We start from the raw sequence: 23,878 nt of genomic DNA, 5'->3' as shown, positions 1-23,878 counted from the left end.
GAGGCTGCCTCGCGCCTCGTGTACGGCGTGTCAGAGACGATTGTTTTCGTAGGACATCACAGGCAGATAGACAGATACCACCGTACGCCGACTCCTTGTCAATTCTCTGAGCGGCAGCATGTGCGTTCACTCTGTGTTATCAGGCGGGAGATTGATTTCTGTGTCCATCTTGTTTGCCCTTCCCTTTGTGTTGCAAAGCTCAATTTAGAGCAGCCTATGATGTATTGACGTGCGCGCCGTGAATTACCCTGCTAAAAGATGCAAGCGCACAAAACACCTCGCAGAAACGGATAGGTTCTGTCCTTCCATTTGACGGCGGCTTGTTGCCGTTCAGGGCACGTCCTCGTTGTGAGGCGTGCGATGCCTCGCAGAGATGAGGCTAATGTTTGGCAGCCAAATGTCTGACTGCAGCAGCACTAACTAGATCAAGCCGCTCTAAAATAGGATGTCAATGGTGACTAATATGAAGAAAGTATTTGCCTTGTGGCAAAGCTTTTTTTTTTTCTATTCGCCTCGCAAACGCATTCATCACTTAGCAACACAATAAGCGAACAAACACCATCACTCTCTACAGCAGAAACCTGCCACCCCCCTACACACACACACTCTTTATCCACTCTCCCTCCATAAACCTGGGCCTTTACTTCATTACCTCGACAGGCCGTTTGTAGGCCTCAATGCTGCGCATCTAATTAAGAAACTTGCTTAATTAAAAAAGAGGCAATAAGCTTTTAATGGTGACGAAAAATAATGAATATGTCACTGCGGGACCCAATAATGACCAAATGAAATACTTATACTTGTACTTAGATGGAGCGTCCACCTCGACTGCAGCCGGACCTGCAGCCAGCCGCCATTGTTGTTTGGTCAGGAGGACAAATGAGATAGTTAGTGGCTGTAATAGATGTGGCAGTAAAAGCTAGCATGGCCGTATTAGCTCTGCTCTCTCACCCATCAAGAGCGGAGCAGAATATCAGCCACTAAAGGCCTTGAGGAGAGGAGGCACCTCTCCAGAATACAGAGGAGCATCCAGCTAAATGCCAACGGGCCACAGTCATTTATCTCCCCATAATGTTTCAGGACTATTATTGTGCTCATTTGGTCACTGTGAAGTACACATTGGAGTGTGTCAGATGGTTGTAATATTGTCAAATGTTGAGTTTTTGATGCTAATTGTCAAACGTTTGACCTTGTTCCTCTTCAAGCCGGGAACAAACGTTTGAAAGAGACTCACACGTTTAATGAATGAGTTTTGGAGATTACAGTCGTCTACGTTTCAGGCTTCAGTCTCTAACAGTCCAGCCGTGTCTCCTAAAATTGACTTCCCCGTACAATGAAACTGCATTGTGAATTACAAGGGGAATGCATTTTGTGTTGTTTTTGACGTATTATGGGTGGGCGGATCGATCTGAAAATATCGAGACTATCAATACTACGTCTCGTTTTGAAGATCGATTCTGGCGTCAACAGAATCGGTTTTCTCTCTTCTAAACCCATGTGTACTTAATCAAAGAGTAGAACTGTCTTTGCAAACAATGATCTGTTGTACCGGTTGCTTCTCACTGCTGTTGTGATGTTGTGTGCATTCAAATAACAAACGCGTCGTGCGCGCACAGCGCACACCCAGACTAGTTACTCCGACAGACACATGAGGAGCATGTTTGGAGCTATTTCACAGCTGTGAGTGATGGTTGAGGGTAGTTTGTGTTTTTTTGTAGTTATTTGCACTAAAAAAAAGTTTTAAAACATAAATTATTCTCAACAAATAAATGTTTGCACTTTGTTTATTAAAAAATAAGACTTTTTTGATGTTTGCACATCCAAATTACATTTATAAAAAAAAATATTTTTGCTATTTGCCTTGTGGTATTTTTACTTAAAGTGAGACTGATGTACGATGGCATATTAGGGCCATTGTAGGTAAAAACTAAATTACAGGGCCTGGGGAGGGGGGTAATATTCTGAGGAGAAAACTAATTTACCAGAAAAAAACTCTGAAAAACTAGTGTGTTTTTTTTTTTTTTCAAGGAACCACATTGCTTAATTTTGATGGTCAGATCAACCTCATCACACTGAGTTCAAGCCAGCTGTCACTCGCATCTCCATGGTCACAAGAGGCAACGCTAAAATTGTAGAGCACCCATATTCATGGGCGCGGGTTTATGTTTTTCCCTGTGGGTGCCCAAACTTTATGAATCTCACTAAGGTGATAATTGTCACAAAATCACTTTTGTTGCACTTTCTTTAATAGCCCAATTATTAATGACATGCAACACTGCTCTGCTACAAATTACACGCTACATCAGTGTTTCCCACAGGATTTTGTGAGACTGGTGGGTGGACCTCGGACCATGTAGGGGGGTCCGGGAGCATGCAAATAAATAAATAATGTAAATGCATCAATCATCAATCAAGTTAAGCGGCTAGATCTATGAAGAACTTGGGTTACCGACAAGATCACTAGGGAGCTGCGAGCTACCTACACACTAACGCCTGGGACACACAGGGAACGTCAGGAGCGTGTGGCAGCTGCATGGCGTGGCGGGTGCATGGCGGCTGCATGGCGACTGCATGGCGGCTGCATGACGTGGTGGCTGCGTGATTCACGCGTCGGACTTTCACACCAGCTGCGTTTAAGCTGCAGCTGCGTATCTGCTGCGTATCTGCTGCGTTTCTGCTGCTGCAGCTGCTGCTGTCAGCCCTTTCCCTCTACATAGAGTTTGCCTTTTAATGGCCATTTCATCTTTTATTTTTTCATTTCATCTTTTTTTTCACAAAATGTAATCTATGTGATTCGTGTATATAGACACAAATTTCCCCTTTTTTCGTGACGCTCAGCGCAACTTTCAACAATACGCAAGTGTCAATTTCCGCTCCAGTCTTTTCAAAATAAAACTATGTAGTTAGGAAGAGATTGACTTGGTTAGACTTAGGCAACAAAACTACTTAGTTAGGTTCAGGGAAAGATTGCGGTTTTGGTTAAAATAACTCCGGAAGTGACATAACTTAAGTACGGAAGTTATGTGAGAAATAAATCAACTTTGACTTCTGGTTTCACAGGATACATGAACGGCAGTCTCCTGGGCCAAAGTCCTGAGCCAAAGTCCTGGCCCAACGCCGCGTTAGCAGCTCTTTATACTTCCAGGTTCTTCCAGGAGGTAAATTATCATGGGAGTAAAGTAAAAAATAAAACAAAAATTCAACTAATGTGAGTCTAACATAGTTTTAAAATGTTTTTCCATACACTGTCATGTATGAAAAGACCTAAAATGAACACTGTAAGCAGACTACTTGATTACCATAAGCAAATTATTTAAACAGCATTTGTAAAGGAATGATTCTGTCTCAAGCTGTTTGGTCCATATGAGCGGTTGATCACTGTAACCGTGATCACTAGAAGAGGTTTCCACTGTACTTACCTTCCTCCACTGCCAGTTACAAAAAGAAGAGAAAAGCACGAATGCAAAGGTCATCGCTTGTCTTTTTCACATATTACAAGCGAGTTATTTGGCGTATTGTCCCTTTAAGGAGAGCCCCTCATAACTTGGGTGAATGCCATAACTTTTGCTGAGTGCAATGTTCGATATAAATACCAGCAGCGTGGCTTGTGAATGCATGTAAATACCTTCATGAATGCTAATAGCATATTTACAATACAAAGCAGCGCGTTCAAGAAGGTGAAGGAGCTCGAACATAATGCGTTTGCTACATAACAGATGGTTGCATCCGGCTGTAAATTTCCTCACACAAGGCCAGCAACTCTGCCATGATGTGACCCAGCCGGCGTGCAGCGTGGGGAGAGGGAAGATGAAGGAGGACGAAGTCAAGGATGAGTGTGCTCCTCGCTCGGTTTAGGCCGAGCCGTGATTGGTGGTAGTTCGACAGCGTTGTTTGCTGCTGCAGTGAAGCGATAATCAATGCCTGTTTATCAGCATGAGGGAGAGAAATTCTCGGCCCAGTGGGGGAAGAAAGTGTTGTAAAGGGCAGCGGTCAGGGATAGAGATCAGGGTGAAATTGCAGCAAAGGTCACAAGCTTTCTTGCACAGGAAACTAGTTCCTTTTTAGCCAGACCTTTGAAATTGATGATGAAAGTAAGCACAGCTTCTCACGTCATGATTGCAGACATGAAGGAGAAGAAAATAATTCACCTCATTATTCGCTGCAGAGAGAACACACTCTCTTCAGTCACACAATGCACCGTTTCTTATTTCATCCGCCTCTGCAGCGCAGCCACTTTATCGTGTTTCACTGTTTCCGAGTTGATTCAATGGACTGAAATGAGATGAGACACGTTCATTCCCGCAGGACGGGACAAAGGCTCTCCAGAGTGGAATCACTGACTGGAGCATCAGCAGGACAAAAATCCTCATGCATCAAGGTTTCTTTTCCCTGCTCATGTAAAAGCCGCTTGTCATTATTAAATCAGATCAGATTGTGTTTCTATCTGGAGTTCTGTCAGAGTTTTATTGAGATTTTAAAGTAGAAGTTTCACCACATTTAATAGACTTGCTGCCACTAGTTGGTCTCATATCTGAAAAAGCACCCAAGTCGTGAAAGTCATACTTGAAATCGAAAATCTAAAAAGTCCAACTAGCTTTGACCTTGTAAAATCTCTTTAACACTTTCAACACGACACAAATCTGAACTGATTCATGCAGAAGCTGCAGCAGCACAAAGACACTGCAGGTGAATAGGATTACAGCTCTAACTAATAGATATCACCATGGAACTTCCCCAGTTGATTACTTACATTAATTAAGAAAATTATTGTTTGTATTATTAAGTTTTCTGTAATTGTATGTTTTAATATGCAAATAAAGCATTATCATATCAAATATGTGCTGATTCGCAACAATTTCCAGTCCAGAGTCAAAGGTTTTTACACTCTTTGTATCAATCCATAAATCAGAAAATACTGTTAACAGCCATTAAAAAAAAAATGTTGCCATGTTTTTATGACTAAAATGTTGTATCAATCAGGCTATGAATGATATGAACAAACCCCTCAGTAAAACCCTTCAGAATATAGATAGTAATAAAGCTGGATAGTTTGGTGTTCATTTTCTGGGAACCATAAATGTGTTTACAACATTTCATGACAAACAATCGAATAGTTGTTGATGTATTTCAGTCTGGATCAACTGAACAGTATTGTCGCCAGCGTGGCTAAGAACCCATTCCATTTGCATGGATTAAATTATTAATATCCAACAAAATACCTTACAGACAGTGTAATGTCTAGTTTTGTGCTCCATCGGACGCACACATGACACATCAGCACACCTGCCAACCTTGAGCACTCAGAAATAAGGAGAATTTTGAAACAAAAGCAGTGAGTTTGGGGGTCCTCACCCAAAAAAAATTGTGTTTCAGAGACTTTGCTTCCTGCATTCTGGTGACTTCAAAAGAATGTAAATAAAAAAATAATAAGTACACAACAGTTGCATTTTATGTGAAAATGGGCCCGCTTTTAATTCTTAGGAAAGAAAAGTGAATAATACACTCCTCTGGCGTGAACATGCTCGGATCTCTGGCATAAACTAATATTGGCTAGCGCTGTGCCATGACTGCTTTTCTCTGCATCGAGCAAAGCCCGACTTGTGCGCTGAACCCAATGGTGAGATGTGTCGCAAGCAGCTGTCTTCCACTAGGAAACGACATTTGGTGTGGCTGTATTGTTGTCCGGGTGGAAACAACAGGGTTAACACATGCTGTACGGTGCCAGAAACAGGCTGGCACAACGAAAAGGAAAAATAAATCGGGAGAAATACATGAGTATTGATGAGAAAATCAGGGGATTCACTTTAACAGGCAGCAGCAAGAGTCCTTCGTGCTCACCATAGGAACTAGGGATGGAACAGTTCAGGAAAAAAAATCCAAACCGTTCGGTCAGCTAGTCACGGTTCGGGTCGTGTATGAATAGTTTGGTTAATTTGAAATAAGTTATGAGGCCTATTGTGTATTTTTTTCATGTAGAGTTAGAAATCAAGGCCTATTGAAGGACGCTGGGACATGGGTGGATATGGGTCTTGAGGTACGGGGTTTAATACATGCGCAGTGTAACTGAAGCTGCGGTCGTGCGTTGCTATTGGCTCAATTTCGGCGAGTGCAGACCAGATTTTACTGTGCATGTGTTGATGAAGCCTGACGAGGGTGAGTAGACACGATAAAGTCCAGTTAGAGGATCCACCAGCATCGTTTGGCTCTGCTGTATGAGAGCATTACGGATTTAGTGTAGGATAAAATGGCAACTGTGTGAGAACTGTGCAACACGTGTGGTTTATGTTAGCGGCATCAGTCCGGTGTGTCCGTCGTAAGCGCAAGGAGAAGAGAGTCGGGGAGGAAAGAGCAACTCCTCCTCCTCGCAGCATTTGAACAGCCTCTATATGCAGACTCAGACTCAGACTCAGACTCAGACTCAGACTCAGACAGGGTAAAAACACAACTACAGCATCGGGGAGGTTCATAGTGAAAGATATGCAGCCTTATGCAGTCCTGGAGGACGCTGGATTTCAGCATATGATTAACGGAACGTTACTTGAGCCGGTTTATAATATTCCCTCTCGCCGACACTTAAGCAACACAGTAATTCCAGTAGCACAATCCCTGTTATGTGTTTTATATTTATTAGTTATTTTTAAATAACACAGTGGTACATAAATCCAACCGTATTCCTCCAAATACTGCACTTTGTGAGTGGAAAAACTAATCTTTCAATTAAGAGCTGATAATCAGGGAATTGAGACATATGTTATACAGTTGTTGTTTTTTTTGTATAGTTCTGGTTGAGCTTATGCTTCAATTTATGTTGATGGCTTTAGTCTATAATTACATCATATTTATATACAAAGCTGCATTTTTAGTTTGCACTAATGACTGTAGAAGACTTATTCTTTCAGTTCAGATTTGACAATGAAGAAGTGTTTATGTTCTTTATGGAAGCCATACTTTTGTTAAGGCAAACATTTGTTAACAAATTTTTGCCAAATAAATGAAAAGCATGTTGAAATCAGAACATGACCTCCTCGCTGTAACAGAAATGTACCGAACCGAACCGAAAACCGTGACCCCAAAACCGTGATATGAACCAAATAGGAACTATTTAAGGCTTCAAGAGCAAAATCAGATTTAAAATCCTTTAGTGATTCAGTCTGTGAAAGAACAGAAAACATTTAACTTCTTTGATATCTTTACTTTTCAAACTGAAATGAGCTGCTGGTTTCGTCCGCCGCTCATTTCTATTCCACACGGCAGCACCATGTGACCTGCCTCCTCTGTCTTCCTTCATGATAAACAGAGTTTCACGAGGCGCTCTCAGTGTTTGAGCGTCTGATGAACGCACGGACGATGTAGCCTTAATGGGTTTGTGAGTGCTGTTTTAATTTCCCATGTGGAGGCCGGGGGAGCCCGTCCTCCTGACCCTGGCATGTGTCGGATAGCCCTTCCAGAGCTCAGCAGAGAAAAACGGCCTTATTAGCCCAGTTCATTAAAATCATTAATAGTCATGAAATGAGAGGCACCGGAGTCCAAAAGGCTTAATGCTCCATCCATATTAATTAGACGCCCACAAATCTGAAGTGAGGGAAAGCGGGGCTGCTGCAGCACACACAAACACACACACACGTACACACATTTAAGCAACCTGCCTACTGTGGCGTAACCTCCTCGCACCCCTCGCCCCTCCCGTCCCCCCCCGACTGTCACCGCCGCTACCCTCCTGTTACTGCTCCCGATTAAATTCCGTTTTAATTAAAACTGATCACATTAAGAAACTGATGTGGTTAATTAACTGGACTCTGGTGGAAGTGGCTTCCTCTACATCTGACGGCTGCATTGTAAAACACTTCCCGTCGAGGGGAGCGGCGCTGCATGTAATACCGCCACCGCCACCGCCACCCCCACTGTCTTCCACCCTAACTCCCCCTCTTCACACAATCTTCATTTTCAGGCTTCAAGACTCTTCATTCAACCAACTGGATGACTCCATGTGCCGCAATTTCTCTTGTTTAAGAATCTCCTTGAATTGTCGGCATCTTTAATACTGTTTAAACTTTAACACTCAACATGGCTCTTTAGTAATGTCTAGTGGCAGCCGTAGGAAACTACAATTGTAAAATTTGTGTCCTGCTGCTCTATTTTTTTCCACCAAATTCTGTTTGTTCATGTTCGACTGGCATATTCTTCAAACTTATCTTACTTTTATCTCATGCATACTAGCTGTTACTGACTTTAAAGATAAAATAGGTTGTTTATTTGACAAACAAATTCAATCCTAATCGTGCATCAGTGTTGCAGTGTTTGGTAAGAATTTAGGGAACGTAAAACAAGTACAAATCACATGGTGGGTTGTTCAGGGAGCCTGGAAATGTGGAGATTTCCCAGAAAATACATAGAGCCTTTGGGTAGTTTACAGGACTGGGAAAGGTGGAGTTTCCCAGTAAATACATAGAGCCAGTATATAGATATATTGGGACTGTTTTCCCAGCAAATATACAGAGCCCGAGGGTAGTTCATGGGACCTGGAAATGTGGAGTTTACCCATATATTAGAAGAACTGGAAGTCACTCCAAGATGGAGCCTATTCATTCCAATGAGAATTGCTCGCTTGGTACATACGCCCAAAAAGTTTTTTAGGTTTACATTGTGATGATGTCACAGATTTTAAAGTTGATTTTCTCGGCTTGAGGAAAATTTTACAAATATAAAACCTCCATGGATCAAAAATTCATAATAGAAAGAGTCATAATTAACTTTGTTTGCAGTTGGAAGCGTCCTGTCAGTTTCACAGACGTCTCTTATACGATGACGGTCTTTCGCTGCAACGCCGCGAGTGGCCGCTAAAAAAAAATTGGAAGCAAGGCTGACCGGCAACACCGTGTCCAGGTCTCAAAATCAAGTTCAAGTTAGATATTTAAGTTAGTATTTGTCCCCGAGGGGCAATTGGTTTTGCCGCAGTAGCAACAACAACAACAACAACAACATCTCATCACAATAAGACAATATACACATACTGTACATCATTTTTGATTCTTTTCATTTACAGAACTCAATAATAATCGAAGCTGCTGAGATGAACACTTCCCTGCTTCCCTTTCTTGATCTTTTATGGAGGCTTTTCATTTTTCATGCTCCATCCTTTTCACCTTCGACACACCCCTCTCCTTCTCCCTTTTCCCTCTCTCCTTCTTTTCTTCCCTTTCCTTCCTCCTCTTTGTTCACCCCCCCCCCCCTTCTCGTCACTGCCTCCCTGTCTTCCACGCCGGCCTCCGACCACACGGCGCTCTTGCTAGCCGTTAGAAGTTATGGTTTGTGGCTGGTGAGCTGACAGCGCTACAGCAGAGGGCGAGATAAGGCTGTGACCTCTCTGGCCGGAGAGGATGAGATGAATACATTTATTCCCTGTGTGATGGGAGGCTGGGGGAGAGGAGGAAGAGGAGGGGGGGAGTCGGTGTGTGCCGTCCCTGGGTGCCTGGCCCCCCCCAACTAAATCTGCTGTATCTTTAACAAGGGCTTCAGACAGCGGGGATGGGGAGGAGGAGAGGGGGATGGGAGGATGACGGAGGGAGGGAGGGGTGTGTGTGTGTGTGTGTATATATATGAGAGTGTATCGTCTCGTCTTTTTCCCCAAGGCCTGATATTGGATGATGTCCCAAAATCAAGGCCTCCTGCCACGAGGCCACGATTCATCACCCTGAATAGATGTATGTGTGTGTGTGTGTGTGTTTGTAAGAGAGAGTGAGAGTATCTGTGTGTACAGTACAGTACGATGTATGTGTGTGCATACTGATGTCTTTTACAGTCTGTCTACATCTCATTTGCATTTCTTTTAGGGCTGTCAATTGGTTAAAACATTTAATCGCGATTAATCACACATTTTTTATCAGTTCTAAATGTACTTTAAAGGGAGATTTGTCAAGTATTTGACAGTATTTAATTACCCATAGAACCCATTCACATTCACTGATCTGGAGGTCAGAGGTCAAGGGACCCCTTTGAAAATGTACATGACAGTTTTTCCTCGTCAAAATTTAGCATCATTTTTGAGCATTATTTAACCTCCTTCATGACAAGCTAGTATGACATGGTTGGTACAGATGGATTCATCAGGTTTTTCTAGTTTACTATGATACCAGTATCTTCACTCCAGCTTTAAAACTGAGCCGCTACAACCTAAAAATCACAAGTTGCGTTAATGTTTTAAAGAAATTAGTAGCGTTAAAATGAATTTGCGTTAACGCGTTATCACGTTAACTTTGACAGCCCTGATTTCTTCATTTTTCAGCACACTGCAAGTAAGTTTTAGTATTTACTTTATTTGTCATTTTAAAGACCTTTACTGGAAATGTAGATGAAGTTGTGATAACGACTGTAAGGTGTGAAGTATTTCCTAGAGGTGAAGAGGGGAGGAAACAGGTGATTGACAGGAAGCAGAGTTTGAAATAATGATTTTTCCCCTGTGGAACTGTGTTTTTAATCATGAACAAGAATGAAAAGCAGCAGATGTCTTCTTCTGAAGCTGGAAAACAATCTGGCGTGATTATACTTTTTGCATTATTTTGCCCATTAATTGCAAACTGCATATAGTTTGCATTTCTGATTATGATTTTTAAATGCATACCACTGATGTCTTTATTTACATTTTAATATTTTAGCACACAGTTACAGTCTTTGCTGAGACTTGAAACTTACTTGCGATACAGTCAATAAAGCATCACATCCACAGTAAGCAGGGAGCCTTAAAGATGCATTCAAGGACATTCTGATGTCAAAGCATTAAAAGTCAACAGCCAAACACATTGCACTGATAATCTATATGTTCGTTAAACAACCGAACCGAGAAGACAAACAAAAGGGAAAAATAAGAGGATAATATGAAAGCGTTCACTCTTGCATTATGAAAGGTGGCTGTTATCAGTTGACACTGAAATCTCAGATGTTGAGGGACCCTTGAATGCAACAATAGAGAGTTTTCCAAACATTTGCTGCTAACAGCTTCATTGCTATGCAATGAGCGGGTTACTGAAATCAATGATGGCTGCCTGCTTTGAGATTGTTCAGCATTAAAACAAGCATCCCTGACATTATGTTGCTGCAAGTATTAACATGAAAATCACAGATAAAATAACTCTAATTCATCTTTTTGTTGACCAATTTTTTAATTCAAGTTATAAAGTTTTTGATGTTTTTTAGTTTATTTTTTCTGCCGTTCCAGGCAACCATTGGTTTCCATTCATTTGTGAACCTTTTTTACCCCATGACCCATTAAAAAAATCCATCATCTACACATGTTGCTTATGTTATGAGTAGTTCCACCAAATCTTTTCATTCTTTTAATTTTATTTTGATATCATTTAGAGGCCCCTCTAAATTATGTTAAAATAAAAGTTTTTCACAAGAAACAAATAAAGATTGGAGAAAAGTCAGAAAAAAGACATTATCTTGTGTATGTTTTGACTTTTCTCTTCTTTAAATAATCTTGAAACCAGTGGTCAACCTCCGGGTCTGAAGTAAGTGAAGCCAATGCTGAAGTGCCTTAAAGGTCCCATATTGTAAATTTTTTTATTTTCATGTCTTTTATATTATTAAGCAGGTTTAAGTGATATATAAATACTGTGAAAGTATCAAAACACTCAATCATGGAGAAATACACACAGCCCGTATTCAGAAACTGTGCGTTTGAAACAAGCTGTTGATTGATGATTTCTGTTCTGATGTCACAAATCTACAATATTTAGACCATTTCACAGTTTTAAACGTAAATATACTAACTGTATCCCAGTTTATTTCCTGTTGCAGTGTATGTGAATGACATCAGCTGACAGGATGTGAACATGGACCCAAGCTGTCTCCTAGCAACGCAATTCCGTTGCCATTTCGTTGAAATGCATTAAAACGGAGCGTTTCAGACAGAGGGTGAATACTGGTATATTCAGACAGACAGTATGAGGAAAATAAAGTGTTTTTTGAAAGCATGTAAACATGTTCTAGTAGAAACCCAAAATACAAGCATTAACCTGAAAATGAGCATGATACTGTATGTCCCCTTTAAACCTGCATTTTTTCTACCAGCCAGCACGGGGCGACTCCTCTGGTGGCTAAAAGAAGTCTGGTTGTATAGAAGTCTATGAGAAAATGAGCCTACTTCTCACTTGATTTATTACCTCAGTAAACATTGTAAACATGAGTTTATGGTCTCAATCACTAGTTTCAAGTCTTCTTCTAATTATATCATTTTTGGTTGCCTAAAAATGTCTTAATCAGCGTTCGGTTGATCTTAGCTCCACCCTCTCGTGTCACTTCTGGTTGCAAAAAAACAAGATGACGACGGCCACAATGCCGAACTCGAGGCTTCTAAACGGCAGTCCACGAACCACTGGGTCACTTCACGATGACTACATCCACTTGTTATAAACAGTCTATGGTGGTTGTTGGGAACCACTGAATTAACAAACTGTTGAAACTTGCTTGAACATCAAGTCTGCATTAATTTCTGTGATGATGCTGTTTAAGTGCAGATTGATTTAGAAAAGTTTGCGTTGCATTACCTCGTAACAAAAGTCTGCTGAGAGATTTTTATATCAGATGGAAATGAATTAAAAATCGCTGGATGGTCGGAAACAAAATCTAAATGTCTTTAACACAGCAGTGTAGTTTGAAAAATGTTTAGTTGCGAATTTGATTTGCAGTAAATGCACTAAAACATGCACAACTCACAGGTACAGGATTTTCTTTTTGTCTTTGTACAAGTGTGTGTGATTGTGTTTCTCTTTTGAATTGTGTGTGTGTCCACCAAGGGCATCATTTATCCAGCAGCCCAGAGGCAAAAACAACCTGCTGCCAGTATTGATGGTTCGTCCTGCAGCACCTGTGTGGATTGGGTTCAGAGGTCGCCAGTCACAGGCAATCAGGAGTAAATGGAGCCTGTGTAACACTAGACAAACGGCTAAGAGCTTCAGAACAAAGCCAAGGCCGCCGTCCTGTGTGTGCTGCTGGATATGTGTGTGTGTTACTGCAATACTCAGACTCCCTTATTTCACTCAGGCTCAGCCGCTGTAACAGGATTAATTCTTGTTTATTTCCAAGCGTCTGACCTTCCCGAGGATCCCTTTATCCTTACTTCTCCTCGTGACTGCAAACCTCACCAAAAAAAAAGTCAAATCATTTTCTTTATTTTTCACTAAATAAAACGACTGCCGGGTGAGCCACTCAGCAGCCAAAACACATCTCCAATCCTTTTATCCCCTTAGTAAGGTTTAACACTCTCAGCTCCTACAGTCCCCTGTTCATCCTCAGACTAATCCAACACTGTTTTATTGTCTTATTGACTCTCTGAGCCTGAACGCCAAGAATCATAACAGCTTGTGGGAAGCGTCGCGAAGGCAAGCCGACGAACTCGGCATCTCGGAGCGGGACGAGACGAGGAGGGGGCCTCGCTTTCGAGGAGGAAGACACATATCAAAGAGGCATTAAAACGCACCGATCCGTCGTGCCTTAACTCACTCTTACATCATCATAAAACATCATCCAATTTACCAGCACTGTCAGAGAGGAACCATAACATATTTGCATAATGCAGCGTCTTCACTATGTTAATTCACCCTCAGCCCAGCCATACACAAGGACTCTCTTCTGTGTTTAGACTTCTTCTACCTCTCTATTGTGTGTGCATGAGTGCATTACACCGCGCTAGCACGTCGATGACTGTGAAACATTATGGAGGTAAATGAGGCTCTCCAAAGCCCTCCAAGCTCTCCAAGCTCTCCATGCAGCGGTGCAGCGATACCGCAGGGTTTCACAGGAAGAGCAATAGAAACACATTACAACCCAAATCACATTGCTACTGAGGGGTGTAAGTTACCGAGGAAATGGATAGAGCACACAGGGGGAGAGGTGGGGGTGGGGAGGCTCTCTACAATTTGCTTTGACACACGTGATCTCTTTTTAATTTTCTGGCTGTGAGAAATATGGAAGGTGACTTGATTAAATTCAGCCTCGGCTGGATTGTGATGCAGAGCAGAGTACACTGCCTGGCTGTGAACCCTCGTCTGGTGAATCTGTAAGTTCAAGTGTGTTAAAGGGAGAAATGCTCCTTCAGACCCTCTGACTCTGTTTTATATCATCAATATGTGGCTTTGAACTGCTGCCCTCAGGCAGACGTTTCAGGAAAGCACGAACTAACATGGCCAGAGCCATAACTGCACTAAACACAGCAAAAACTTGAACATTTTGTAAATATGCACTGTGCAATAATGATATGAGTCATGAAATACCTGCAGAATGTGAATGTCTTGTGTGTGGTATGTGTGTTTTTATTATTATTATTTTTTTTATAGTTTTAGAGGCACGTTATTGTTTATGTTTCTTGCAATTTTTAAGGATTGCATTTAAATTTCGTTGTACTTCTACAATGACAATAAAGATATATTCTATTCTATGCTATTCTATTCTATTCAGTGACGAGCAGCAGACTTTTAGCCACGGCAGCGTAATGGCTCCCGTCCATCACTCTGATCCAGACTGAAATGTCTCAACAACTATTTGATGCTGGGCCATCTCCATCCCTTTTGAGGCCCTTGGCTAAATTCGGATTTGGAGAACCCTAACCCTGTAAACTGCAACACACATCAGACATCACAATGGTTTTTAGACAAAGATTAAGATTTAAATTTTCATAAATAACTGTATTTATAATAATATAAATAAACAATTGGTCCCTGATATTGTTGGCTTTTTTAATAAATAATTGCAGCCGGGCAGATTACAGAGTTACAGGGGAGAAAATTGTGTTTCTATCTTTCTTTATTTATGTGTTACCTCAATACAGAAAATGAAGAAGGGCGCTCACCAGCATTTATTATTATTATTATTATTATTATTAATATTATTATTATTCATTTATATTTATTTTTTTAGAGGGCGACTAGCGCCCCCCAGAAGGTGGCGCCCTAGGCGATCGCATATATGACTCGCCTTAAGCCGGCCCTGATTTGATGGATTGCCAAGACATTCATGTTCCCCAGAGGGTGAACCTTTGTGACGTGGGGCTCTCCTGCCATTTCACCTCGTGGCAGGTTGACTTCTGAGGTTCTGACTGAAATGTTTCAATAACTGTTGGATGGATTGGGGTGAAATCTGGTGCACAGATTCACAGGATGAATTGAAGACGCGTTAATACTAACACCACCACCAGGTCAATATTTTAATGTGCCCAATACTTTGCTTTATGACCAAATACTATATATTATATATTAATATTATATTATGACAAGGTAAATATTAAACCTGCTTTACATCAGCCTGTGAGAATGTTAGCGTGGTGACCATAGAAATAAAATAGGAATAGAACGGACATTGAACTGTTTGCCGTGGTCATTTGACTAGTTCAAAAGAAGATGGTGATTGTTGTTAGTTTTTATGGTGACATCACACGTCAGCGGGGCCGTAAAGTGTGTCACACATTGTTGCTCCGATGTCTGTGTAAAAGGACGAGACTACATGCACACACACACACACACTAGACGCCGATGCTGTTGTGTTACACGCCTGCATGTGAAACTCCCGGCGAGTCTGTGACATGCCGCGAGTCTGTTTAAATGAAAGTTGCAGAAGTAGCCCGTGTTTCATGTGTAGTACACATAAAAAATGGCCACTGCTCTGACCATCCCGCTATGTTGAGCTTCAAACACAGCTTGAACCAAAGTAGAGCCTGCTATTGTAGCCGCAGAATCTTAGTGCTGTCGTTACCCATCCAGGGTCACGTCTAGATGCATTTAAATCAGTGTGCATGGTAAATTAAACTGAGAATTATGATCCCTGAAAATCATGTTCATATTGGATGATTCTGCAGCTTATGATTTATGATTCAATGCCAAATTTCACTGCAAATACGGGAGGTAGCGAGGCAGAAACTACTGTAAGGGTGTGGAGGTTGGGGGATGGAATAGAATAATGTGTAAGGTGTCGCACGTAGTGACAAACCCAGAGAGAATGATCAATTAGCAGGTCACCTCTGAGCTCTTTGAAGAGTTTAAAGCTGACATATTATAAAAAAGTGAGATTTTCATGTTTTTATTATTATAAAGCAGGCTTAGGTCCTATGTAAATACTGTGAAAGTATTGAAACACTCAATCCACAGGGAAATACACACAACCCGCATTCAGAAACTCTGCATTTGAAACAGGCTGTCAGGATTTCTGTCCATTTGTGATGTCACAAATATACAATATTTAGACCCTTTACGCAGTTTTCAACATAAACATTCTAAATGTGTCCCAGTTTATTATTGGTTGCAGTGTATGTGAATGTCATCAACTGACAGGAAGCACACATGGACCCAAGCTGTTGCCTAGCAACGCAATTCCGTCGAAATGCACTAAAACGGAGCGTTTCAGACAGAGGGTAAATACAGGCATATTCAGGCCGACAGTATGAGGAAAATAAAGTTTGTTTTTAACATTACAGCATGTAAACATGTTCTAACAGAAACACAAAATACAAGTATTAACCTGAAAATGAGCACGATACCGGACCTTTAAATGTCTTTCAGGTTAACTGTTTTGGTTCAGTCTCACCGCTCTCATCAGCCTTTTTTACAGCAGCAGCAGGCAGCTGTTTTCAGTGACCAGGTTCTGATAAACCCACTGCACATCACAATGCCCATCGCCAAACAGCAGACAAAGTTATCAACCACCTGATGTGGAGCATTTAGCAGCTAAAGAGAGTGAATAGTGGACTTCCATTCATCAGGTGGATGTATAAATAAGCCACTGCTTGCTCACACGTTCATCATATCAACTTTGTAAGGAGATCCTAGCATATTTGGTATTGGAAGCTTTGAGATTTGGGCCAAAATTTCAAATAAAGTTCTGTGAATTGGAACAAGACTTGTCTATATCATATGAGTTTGCAGAGACTGACCCCTGGTGGGTCAATGAGGCTGTTTGAGTCAACCATATTTGGGTGCACGACACAAGAGCTACAACAACATCATATCACCCCCATCTGAGTATCTCCCCCCACAGCTTGAGAACTACCTTTGTGCATCATATTTTTCTCACAAGCCAATTAAAGCAGACTGGGCTTTCTCAGGAGGAAGTATTAAAGAGACAGATGCTAAAACAGAGCGTTTCAGACAGAGGGTGAATACAGGTATATTCAGACAGACAGGATGAGAAAAATAATGTGTTTTTTGAACATTAAAGCTCTAGAAGCTCTAAAGTTCTAGTAGAAACCCAAAATACAAGTGTGAACCTGGAAATAAGCATGATATGTCCCTTTTAATTCTCTTCACTAAAAGGTTAATCTTAGTGATGTTAAAGTGATGTTAAAGTGTTCCCTTAAATGTCTCTGAGAAGTGGTCTTCTTGTACCAGCTATTTATCTGATGATCGTTAACAATGGTGCCTCTCGACTGAAACATTCTTAATATTATTTCAAGGATTGTAGTACCATCTGCTGGAGGATCAGGTTCATTACAGAAGCAGCAGATGGTGTGACTTTAAAGGACCATACAGTACCAGGGAGATTTCACATTTTCCCTCTTTATTACAAATCTAGTCAGCCATGTCTAAAACCTGCTGTTTTGTTTCCATCCTTTGTAAAAGATGCATTATTGTTATGTGGTGCAGTGCAGTTTTTTAAAACTATATGCACATGTGTTACCATGCTATTTGGTGTACAATTGAACATATTAAATATATAGAAGTACATACACTCACCGGCCACTTTATGAGGTACAAGGTGTACCTCATAAGGTGGCCGGTGCTAGTACCGGGTGGTCTTCTGCTGCTGTAGCCCATCTGCTTCAAGGTTCGACGTGTTGTGCGTTAAAAGATGGTATTCTGCATACCTTGGTTATAACAAGTGGTTATTTGAGTTACTGTTGCCTTTCTATCATCTCGAACCACTCTGCCCATTCTCCTCTGACCTCTGACATCAACAAGGCATTTTCGTCCACACAACTGCCGCTCACTGGATATGTTCTCTTGTTCGGACCATTCTCTGTAAACCCTAGAGATGGTTGTGCGTGAAAATCCCAGTAGATCAGCAGTTTTTGAAATACTCAGACCAGCCCGTCTGGCACCAACAACCATGCCACGTTCAAAGTCACTTAAATCCCCTTTCTTCCCCATTCTGATGCTCGGTTTGAACTTCAGCAAGTCGTCTTCACCACGTCTAGATGACGTAATGCATTGAGTTACTTCCATGTGATTGGCTGCTTAGCTATTTGTGTTAACAAGCAATTGAATAGGTGTGCCTAATAAAGTGGCCGGTGAGTGTATAGTACTGCTCCTAATATACTAGGATGGGATATAAATGCAGTGGCTAAATTTCACTATGTGCTGTGCTGTGCTATGTACAATGTGTGACAATAAAATTGGATTTACATTTTACATTACATTTACATATAATGTTGTAAAGGATGTTGTTGTTGTTGTTTTTCTTTTACTTTGGTTTTGTACACGTGTTACCGAAAGATGTATGTTATATCTGTTTCACTCATCACACTGATCTTCAACCTCTTATCCGGGGTTGGGTCGCGGGGGCAACAGCACCGGCAGTGGACCCCAAACTTCCCTTTCCCGGGCCACATTAACCAGCTCTGACTGGGGGTCCTGAGGTGTTCCCAGGCCAGTTGGAGATATAATATCTCCACCTAGTCCTGGGTCTTCCCCTTGGCCTCCTCCCAGCTGGTCGTGCCCAGGGGGGCATCCGTACTAGATGCCCGAACCACCTCAGCTGGCTCCTTTCAACGCAAAGGAGTAGCGGCTCTACTCCGAGTCCTTCACGGATGCTTGTACCCGCGATCTAGTTCTTTGGGTTATGACCCAGCCCTCATGACCATAGGTGAGAGTAGGAACAAGGATTGACCGGTAGATCGAGAGCTTTGCCTTCCGGCTCAGCTCTCTTTTCGTCACAACGTTGCGGTAAAGCGAATGCAATACCCCCCCCCCCCCCCCTCCCCCCCCCCACCGCTGCTCCGATTCTCCGGCCAATCACATGTTCCAAGACCCCGAGGTACTTGAACTCCTTCACTTGGGGTAAGGACTCATTCCCTACCCGGAGTAGGCAATCCATCGGTTTCCCGGCCGCTTCACACTCGGCTGCGAACCGATCCAGTGAGTGCTGGAGGTCACAGACCGATGATGCCAACAGGACCACATCATCTGCAAAAAGCAGCGATGAGATCCTCATCATACCAAACTGCAAAACCCTCCTCCCCCCGACTACACCTCGAAATCCTGTCCATGAATATCACAAACAGGATTGGTGACAAAGCGCAGCCCTGGCGGTGGCCAACCCGAGTGGTCGTTTGTTATTGGACTTATACCTGTTGATGTTTGATAAATATCAGTGCCTTGTAATCCCATGTTTAATGGGTCAAATGTTTGGCATGAAATGGAAATAAAACTTTCTATAACTAACTAACTAACCATGCAATGATAACATACAGTACAGTAACTTGGAGAGGAAGTTGTTTGGCTGCCGTGATGTTCTCTGGGATACATCACCCAATGCAATTATGATTCAACACTCTACAAGTTGATATGAATCCCGGCAACAGAGGGAGAACAAATACCCAGCAGACCGGCAGGTACTGAAGGATGAAGGGAAATTTACTACGGAAATGGTCAGAAACAAGATTACACTATTGTCAACAGGATGGTAGGTGGATGAGAGAGGGCCAGGTGAAGTCTGAGGGGATCTGGTGGATGGATGGGGAGAGTTCCTATAAATGCTTGAAGGGCCTGAGGGAAGTGAGAAGTGTCTGGAGACAGTCAGGGGCCGGGGGTCTGATGATCCTCCTGATCTAGCCTGCTGATTGGAAACATGCCTCTGCTGCCCTCCACATTAGATCTGCAGCCAGGCCTCTCTGCTCAGGAAATGAGAGCTCCACATTATTCAGCGTCACTCCTCATGTTGCACATTGTACCGTAGCCTCAGCATGATGGGGCATATTTCACAGCTCTCTCCATTCCTCTCTGGTCATCTGCTTCCCCCTAGAGGACACGGAGCTGCTGTACATACCGCTAACATGCTGCACACTAACCAACATTGAAGGCCCAGTTTCATTAACTTGTTGATTACATTAAAATCAATTGTATCTTGATGATATTATTCTATTGTAATGTATTCCTATTTTCTTTTTCTTTTATTCTATTTAGTCTGTATTTGAATCTTTCTGTTGTTTCATTTACTTTACTTCAGATCAGTTTATAACAGTTGTAATGAAAAGTTAAATGTCATATCTCCTTTTTGATTGTTTTTTCAGAGGTATGGTCTGCTAAACTAACGTTAATTGAAATAACACATCAAATTGTTGTTTTTCATAAATTCTAAATAATTTAAAGCTGTTGTTGTCTGTCCTCTTGTCTGTTAAAAACAGCTTATTAACCAGAATATCAAACAAACTGCTTTGATGGATAGTGTTTTTCCTCACTGAGTTAAAGTAACACTAATGATTTTGCTGTGCAGCTGTAGAGAAATCCACATCTGTACAAAGCTGCAGTGGGTAGAAATGGTGCAAATATGATTTTAAAAAGTTATTTTTATAAAACGGTTACTATATCCTGACAGTAGTGCATGTGATAGGTAATCTGAAAAAAAATCATGTTCCTCTGTGTCCTCCGGTGCTCCTAAAAGCATCTGCAAGATTTCACAGACCGGAGGAAAACAACCAATCAGAGCTGACCTGGAGTCTGCTGTCCATCTGTTGTCTATGAGAGTCAGCTGTCAATCACTCACAAACTCCGATCAAACGGTCAAACTAGGCAGCGCTGATCAAATATTAATCAATATTCTGTTACTGCCTATTTCTCTCCTCAGATTTTTTCAGAAATATCTTGTAGTGTACTGTTTAGCTGTAAAATGAGAAAGTGTGTGACCGGGTAGCCATGTTGAGATCTCTTGAGGAAATACCAAGCACCACCCACCAGCCGGAGCACAATAGTAACATCTCTCTCTGACCTGTGATTGGTCAAAGTCTAGATATCTAGATTTTTTAAAGCCTGAAAACAGAGGCCATGAGGAGGTGCAGAAGTCTAGGGCTGTATTCCAAACTACTACTACATACTACTGACGAACGCAGAATGCAATATGCAGTACGTACAGTACTGCATACTGAGTTCCTGAGTAGTATGCAGTATGCAACAGTTAGCCTTTACACCAGCTCTTAAAGTACTGGACAAAAAGAAGAACTCGTACCACTATTGCAATATTATCGAAAATTAAAACTGTGATTTTGATGTTTATGTTCTGTTAGTTTACTTTATAAGATACTGCAGGTTTAAACTATTTATTCTAACAGCTCGTAGTGAAGTCAGACAAACAGGATCATCAACGAGGGGAGACGGGAAATATAAAACATTGATCCACAAAATTTACATTACTCAAACTGCTTTTTCAGTTAAGAAACTAAACAGTGGAATGATCTCCCTCCAGATAAATTTTATTAGAGTAATGTTAAAAAGGGTCATGTTGTCTCAGCAGGTATCTCTCTGCCCCGTCGGAGGCTGCTCTTCCCCTCGCCACTCTGCTGCTCTATAGCCGCTCTGAGTGTCACTGGCCGGCTGGCGAGCCGCGGGCGATTGTGGAGCTTTTCAACTCCAAAAAGTCAGATAATCTCAGGTTCCTGTTAATATATAAATGACATTTGTGTTGTAATATTTAAACAAACTATCCGTCAACAAGGAAATAAAAGCCCCTCGTCTACAGACTGGTCTCTAGAGAGCTCCAGCCAGCTCATAGCGGTCTCTGAGCGTGACCGCTCGGCTGGCGAGTAGCGACCCCGGCAGGCACTAGCTAGCTGTCACGGCAGTTTGTGGAGTTTCTGAACTCTGAAAACGTTGGAGCAAATGTTTGATTTATCATCTAATATCGTAAAACTGTCAATATTCAAAATCTACACAGTTGATTTCATGCCTCAAAAACTTTCAGAATTGAATTTAGTGATGAAGTAGCTATGAAAAATGTAAAAAAACAAGCTGTTTTTGGCTGCTGTTGTTATAACCGTAGCCTGTAGCAGTCCAGTGCTTTGCATTGTGGGATACAGTAGGCGAGGTAGACTGGTCCGATGCATACTGGAGATTTTTTCCGAATCAGTATGACATCCGGGTATTTTTGGCATACTGGAGATTTTGCTTTCGTTCGCATACTGCATACTACATACTACATACTACATACTACATACTACATACTACATACTACATGCTACATTTTGGCCAAATCAGTATGTACTACTAGTATAGTATGCCGTTTCGAATACAGCCTAGTTTTCTCTCAGAACACTTGAATTACAATATGCTGAAAGGTTATTATGGGATTTTTGCCCAATGATGCTAAAAATATACTGCCCACTGAAGCTTTAAGTGATAAAAGGAGGAGCAGAAGAAAACCCGTTCTTCATGCTGTAATGATGCAGAGAGATTGCAGGCAAGATGATGAAGACGAGATTAGATCTGAACTAAATGAATCAAGATTTCTTCAGAGGATTCCTATATCTAATCAACTGTCTCTCTCTCTCACACACGCACACACACACACACACACACACACACACACACACAAACAAACACACACACACACACACACACACACACATATGTGTTTATAGACAATATCAGGACTTTTGAAAAGAATGTGAACCATTTTAATGCTACAAAGGCTCTAGAACACTGTGGTGAGCTCGGAAAAATGAGGACGCCAAAAATGTTCTCATTTTTCCGAGCGTCCTGATATTGAAGGTGTGTTATTATAGAATTGTCCTCATTTCTCATGAAAACAAGTACTCACACACATACACACGCATACACACACACACACACACACACACACACACACACACACACATACGTGTTTTTAGACAATATCAGGACTTTTGAAAAAAAAAAGTGACTAATGGGGACGTGCCTTTCCCAAGGTCCTACAGACTTGGGAATCAAAATATTTCCAGGCCATGCTTCTACGAATACATCAAGCTGTTGGGATTTTGTCTAAGGCTATATTTTGGTCACACCTGATTTTAATGCTACGGACACTCGAGAACACTGTGGTGATTTTTCTGAGCGTCCTGATATTGAAGGTGTGTTATTATAGAATTGTCCTCATTTCCCATGAAAACAAGTACACACACACACACTCAGATAAACTCACCTGACTTCCTATAAATGGAGAAGGGAGGAGCAACACTTCACAGCAGGTGATCCAGGTACATGAACAGGAAGGGAAGCCTGACTCTTAAAGTGTTCAGTGACTCCATTTTGAGTCAACAGAGCAGAAGGATGAAAACTGAAGACTGACGCAGGGTGAGTGTTTATCCAACATTTTATTATCTTACTGTCAAAGTCTCTGAGTCAGTTTTCTCCCTGTGGACTGTAGAGGAGAGAAATGTTAGAATGAACTCAGCAGTTTGATTCATCTGTGAACACAAAGTCATGACTGGCTGAATAATACTCATTAAACCTGTCGTAACCCAAGAAAACAAGCAGAGATTAAAGAGAACCAGGTGGAGTTCTGAGTGGTTTTATTGTACTGTTTGTGTGTGTGTGTGTGTGTGTGTGTGTGTGTGTGTGTGTGTGTGTGTGTGTGTGTGTGTTTGAGTGTGTGTTACTTCCTGTTCTCTCAGTCTTGCCTGTGACTCTTGAACAAACTTGTTTCCTTTACTTGCTCACAGTCAGTGTTCTTGTTTTACCTCTCAGACTGACTTCAGATCAGAAGATGAGTGTTTGTGTGGAGGAAGGGGAGGACAGAGAAGAGTCTCTAGTCTCTGGCTGTCAGAAGAGTGACCGATCCAAAGGTTGTCCTTTGAACTTCAGTAATGTACCTGGACCTTCAGAGTCAAAGTAAGAGACTGTTTTTACATTTAAACATAAAAATTAGA

Source organism: Sebastes fasciatus, chromosome 2 (assembly GCF_043250625.1).
Source record: "Sebastes fasciatus isolate fSebFas1 chromosome 2, fSebFas1.pri, whole genome shotgun sequence".
NCBI lineage: Eukaryota > Metazoa > Chordata > Actinopteri > Perciformes > Sebastidae > Sebastes > Sebastes fasciatus.
The sequence above is the reverse complement of the archived record's forward strand: the minus strand, read 5'-3'. Positions refer to the sequence as shown.